This window comes from Podarcis cretensis (assembly GCF_951804945.1).
Source record: "Podarcis cretensis genome assembly, chromosome: 1".
In the NCBI taxonomy this organism is placed as follows: Eukaryota; Metazoa; Chordata; class Lepidosauria; order Squamata; family Lacertidae; genus Podarcis; species Podarcis cretensis.
The window spans coordinates 84148562-84154561 of NC_137170.1; positions in this window are offsets into that span (position 1 = coordinate 84148562).

A 6000-nucleotide genomic window follows, 5' to 3' on the forward strand; every position below is an offset into this window, starting at 1 on the left:
TTGTAGCTGACCTGAGTGTGGAGTGAGTAGTACTTCGGTTCCCAGTGAGGCGACTCCATCTGGGCAAGGAATCTCACAAAGCGTGTGTATGTGTGACTGAGTGGATACTTCACAGGGCCATACAATGGGAGTTGGGGGTTCAAAGGGGGGAAATACACCTCTTGAATGTATGTTAAATAATTTTAAGAAAGCCTTCTCAGGGGCATATGGAGTCAAAATGACGCCAGAGCGCTTGAGAACGTTATGTGAATTAGAATGGCCGAAATACAATACTGGATGGCCATCTCAGGGAACCTTTGATATAAATTTAGTAAGCAAACTTTGGTCTGATATCACCAAAGAAACTGGAGGGTGCCCAGAACAATTTTCATATATAGATTCTTGGCTGAGCACATTAAATAAAAATCCTCCATGGATAAGGGAATGCAAAGTCAAACGATGCAAATTATTGGCTGTAAAAGCCGAAGCTAGGAAAGGAATCTTGCCAAATAAACTTAAACCCATTTTTGAGGGACCAGAGGAAGAGGTGCTTCCACCTCCACCCTATGCTCCACATCGAAGGGAGCCTAATCCAAACACTCCACCAGTTGTAACCCCAAGGCAAGAAACTGGAATGAATAATGGGGGTGGAGTCACAGAGCTTGATTCCTTGATAGATTATGATAAATATCTTCAGGAGGCATTGGAGTCCTATAATAAAGCCCAAGCAGAAGTGGTTATTCCACCTGTGACTCCTAATAGACCTCCATCTACAGTCTCCTTTAGTGGAACAACTGATTGCCTACCCCAAACCCCTGTACATCCAAGTCCCAGAGAAATATTACAGAAGTTACAGGGAGACCTTGATCGGTCAGCAAGCAATACAGCCAGGCGTATAAAGCTGCTAAAAGAACGCCTTGGGACAAATACTATCCCCTATGATTTGAGGCCCCTAGAGCAAAGTGAAGAAAAAGGTCACGTAGTAGCCCCTCTTAGAAGAGTATTTGATGCACTTGAGGAGCCTGTGCTGGTCAACGGGCAACCCGGACCACGACCACCTCGAACTTCGACCCTGCAATATATTCCATTCACGACTACGGATCTGATGAATTGGAAAACACACACCCCATCTTTCGCAGAAAAACCTCAGGCTATGATGGACTTGGTGACTTCAATAGTAAATACTCATAGTCCTACTTGGACAGATTGTCGCCAGCTCCTAAATACTCTTTTCACCACTGAGGAAAGGAGAGACATAATTGAAAAGGCACAGATATATTTGCGTGAGCAGGCCAGAGTGGGAAATATTTTTAATATTGATCGTCATCTTCAGGACAACTTTCCCTTGGAAGATCCTAATTGGGATCCAAACAATGCAATTCACCTGGCCAGACTTACCACCTACCGCCAGACACTTGTGCAAGGTATCCGCAGGGCATGCCAGAAGCCCACTAATATGTCTAAAGTCTCAGAAGTAGAACAGAAACCAAATGAGAGTCCGGGAGACTTTTTAGAGAGGCTGCAGGAAGCCTATCATATATGGACTCCTTTTGACCCTGAAGCCCCTGAAAACAGCAGAATGATTACTGCTACATTTGTGGCCCAGTGCGCTTCTGACATTCGTAAGAAAATTCAGAAATCAGAAGGATGGGAAGGGATGCTGATGAGCCAAATTATGGCCATTGCACGCCGAGTTTATCGGAATAGGGATGAGGCTGAGAAACAAGAGAAGAAGTGGCAGAAGGAAAAGATGGTAATGCTAGCCACAGCAGTGAAGCAAGATTACCGCCCCTTAAATGGAGGGAGAGGACGGGGAAAGAATCCACCACTGGGAAGGAATCAATGTGCAAATTGCAAGAAGGAGGGTCACTGGAAGCGGGAGTGTCCTGAACCCTTGAGGTTGGAAGAAGTACGCCCAGGTCCAGGCCCAGGCCCAGGCTCCGGCCCAAGAAACCAGGGACGGGGACGGGGAATGATCCGAGATGGAAGATATCAGAGACCTGGACAAGGACGGAGTAGAGACAATTTCATTGGACTGGCAGAAGAGGATTTTACCCAAGACTAGGAACGACCGGACTCCATAAAGTTAGGCTTCCAGGAGCCCACGGTCACGATTCAATTAGGGAGCCATTTAATAGACTTTATGATTGATACTGGGGCTGAATACTCAGTACTCCCAGAACTATTGCAGAAAAAGGCATCCAAGAGTGTAGTCATTAAAAGTGCCACTGGACAGTCAGCTAAGAGATCTTTCCTCCAACCTTTGGAATGCCAGATTGGGGGACATCGTTTAACCCATCAGTTTTTGTATATACCTGAGTGTCCAATACCTCTCTTAGGCAGAGATATGCTGTCCAAATTGCAGGCCCAAATCACCTTCACTCCTCGAGGTCCAGAAATGAAACTGCCATCAAAAGCAGCAGGAATAATTACCCTCTCAGTACCTAAGGAACAATCATGGCGCCTAATGTCAGCCTTGCAAGTCCAACCCACATTAGATACAGAATTAAACAAGCTCCTCCGAACTCTACAGGTGCCACCAGGAGTATGGGCCGAAAATAGCCCACCAGGAATGGCTAAGAATATAGCTCCAATTGTAGTAACCCTAAAACCTATGGCTACCCCTGTATCTGTAAAGCAATATCCCTTACCCCGGCGAGCAGCAGAGGGCATCCAGGAACATTTGGACCGCCTATTAAAATATGGTCTGCTTAAGCCCTGCCAATCAGAATGGAACACACCCCTTTTGCCTGTTCGAAAACCTGGGACAGATGAATACAGGCCAGTACAGGACTTGAGGCTCGTAAACCAGGCTATCGAGACCTTGCACCCAAATGTACCAAACCCATATACCTTGCTGAGTTTGATCCCACCAGAAGCAACATTTTTTACTGTATTGGACTTGAAAGATGCATTCTTCTGTTGCCGGCTGGCACCACAGAGCCAACCTATATTTGCCTTCCAGTGGGAAGACCCTTTGACAGGAACAAAAGGCCAGCTAACCTGGACAAGATTGCCCCAGGGATTCAAAAATTCCCCAACTTTATTTGGCACTGCCTTGGCGAAGGATCTAACAAGTTACCCCTCAATACCGGGAGAAAAGGTGGTTCTGCAATATGTGGATGATCTTATACTAGCGGCAAAGGATTTTGATACCTGTAAAGAAGGGACAGAGGAACTGCTCCACTTGCTCTGGGAAGCTGGCTACCGAGTTTCCCAGAAAAAGGCACAGTTATGTTTAGAAAAGGTCAAATATTTGGGCTTTGACATCTCACACCAACAACGAGCATTGAGACCAGAGAGGAAAGAAGCTATTTGCCTTATCAAAGAACCTACCACAAGAAAACAACTTAGAGGATTCCTGGGAACAGCAGGGTTTTGTAGACTATGGATACCTGATTTCAGCAGTCTGGCCAAGCCCTTACATGAAAGCACTCGAGGTGCAGAAAAGGACCCATTTGTATGGGGACCTGAGCAGAAACAAGCCTTTTTAGTTATCAAACAACGACTTATGGAGGCCCCAGCCCTTGGATTGCCTAATTCGGAAAAACCCTTTCAGCTGTATGTACATGAACAGAATGGGATTGCAGCGGCAGTCCTGACCCAGAGATTAGGAAGTTGGAACCGTCCAGTAGCTTATTTGTCTAAACAATTGGACTCAGTAGCAAAAGGATGGCCTCCATGCCTAAGGGCAGTAGCGGCCACTGCAAGCCTTGTCAAAGAAGCTGATAAATTTACCTTTGGCCAGACGATGTATGTGAATGTACCTCATGCTGTTCTGACACTCATGGAATATAAGGGTAGTTATTGGCTAACGAACCCAAGGATGGCTAGATACCAAGGCCTATTGTGTGAAAATCCCAGGATTCATCTACGAGTAGTGAATATGCTCAATCCAGCGACTTTGCTGCCCCTACCAGAGGTAGATGATGAAGAATCACATGATTGTCTCCAAATAATGGATGAAGTTTATTCCAGTAGACCCGATCTGAAAGATGAGCCATTGAAAAATCCAGATGTTGTATATTATACTGATGGTAGCAGTTACCTGCATGAAGGTGCCAGACGAGCAGGATATGCTGTGGTCACTAATGAGGAAGTTGTGGAAGCTGAAGCTTTGCCTGCTGGCACCTCAGCACAAAAAGCTGAACTTATAGGTTTAACTAGAGCTCTGCAATTGGCAGCTGGATGTAAGGCAAACATCTATACTGATTCTAAATATGCCTTCTTAACCCTGCATGCACATGGAGCTCTATGGAAAGAAAGAGGTCTAATCGGAGCCCACGGGAAGGCCTTGAAATATGGACCTGAAGTAGAAATCCTGTTGGAAGCAGTATGGGCTCCAGAACAGATTGCTGTAATGCACTGCAAAGGTCATGGACGAGGAAGGGATCCAATAACCAGAGGAAATCATGCTGCTGACAAAGCAGCCCGAGAGGCAGCCCAAAAGCCTGTGGGAGGATTTATAGCAGCCCTCATACCAGAGGTAGTTCCAGAAGAAGTTAAACCTCACTATACCCCAGAAGAGAGGAAGTGGGCTGAACAGGAAGGAGCGGTTGTGAAGGACGGTTGGATGATCCTGCCGGATAATAGGATTTATGTACCTCATCATCTAGCAGGCACAATTGTAAGAAATTATCATGAATCTACTCACCTTGGCGGTACTGCAACCAGAGAGAGTCTCAGTCGGAAGTTGTATATTATTAATCTATCACAATTAGCAACTTGCATTTCACAGAAATGTGTTCTTTGTGCTAAAAACAATCCCAGGCAGGGACCGGTACAACCTCCTGGAATTCAGCATGTGGGATACGTCCCCATGGAAAGCCTAATTGTGGACTTCACAGAGTTGGTCCCTTCTAAGGGATTCAAGTATCTCCTTGTGTTTGTAGATACTTTTACCGGATGGGTTGAAGCTTTTCCCACCCGAACTGAAAAGGCACGAGAGGTAACTAAGAGACTCCTCACTGAATTGATCCCGAGGTTTGGATTACCTAGATGCATTGGAAGTGATAATGGGCCAGCATTCATTGATCAAGTAGTACAAGAAGTATGTCGAGTCCTACAAGTGAAATGGAGACTGCATGCAGCATATAGGCCTCAGAGTTCAGGGAAAACTGAAAGAATGAATCGGACTCTGAAAACCCAATTGGCAAAATTAACCCAGGAAACGGGATTGGGATGGGTAGATGTGTTACCCATAACACTGTTTCGTGTTCGGTGTGCACCCACAAAAAGACTTAAGTTGTCACCTTTTGAGCTCCTGTATGGGAGGCCACCCTCCTTTGTTCAGGATATTCCAGCTGACCTTAAACAAATAGGAGACCATGTGACACAGGAACAAGTGCAATCTCTCTCCCGTGTTTTTGTTTCTCTTAACAGGTGGGCCCTCGAGCGCACGCCGTGCAGCATTGCCGAGCCGATTCATCAGTTCCAGGCTGGCGATAGCGTATGGGTGAAAGAGTGGAAACGCGATCCACTTGCACCTAAGTGGCGTGGACCTTACACCGTCTTGCTCTCTACTCCAACAGCGGTGAAGGTAGCTGAGGTGACCCCCTGGATTCATCACTCTCGTTTGAAGAAGTCTGAAGGCAGTTGGACGTGCAAAGGTGACCCCTCTAATCCTTTAAAACTGACTCTCTCCAAAAACCCCTGTATCTAGCCCTACCGGGAACGGGCTAGGTCACGGGCAACATTTAGACGACCGGCCTGCTGCAGCCACAACCTGGAAGCTGGCTGACCTGCGCACGCCTGAAGCTTGAGGAGCGTCTGAACCAGTGACTGTGAATGGAAAGATTCTCTTATACAATTGATTGACTGCCCCCTTGTGGAACAATTATAAGGGATATTACTCATTGGGGATCTTCGGGATATATGTTCTGGTCTTGGTGGTTCCCCATTTCTGTCACTGGGGGAATTATATTGGGACTAATATTTATTTGCTATCACAATAAGGTAATCTTTTGTGGAAGGAATGCATATGCTAGACATCAACATGATTTTATTATTAATCCTGATCCC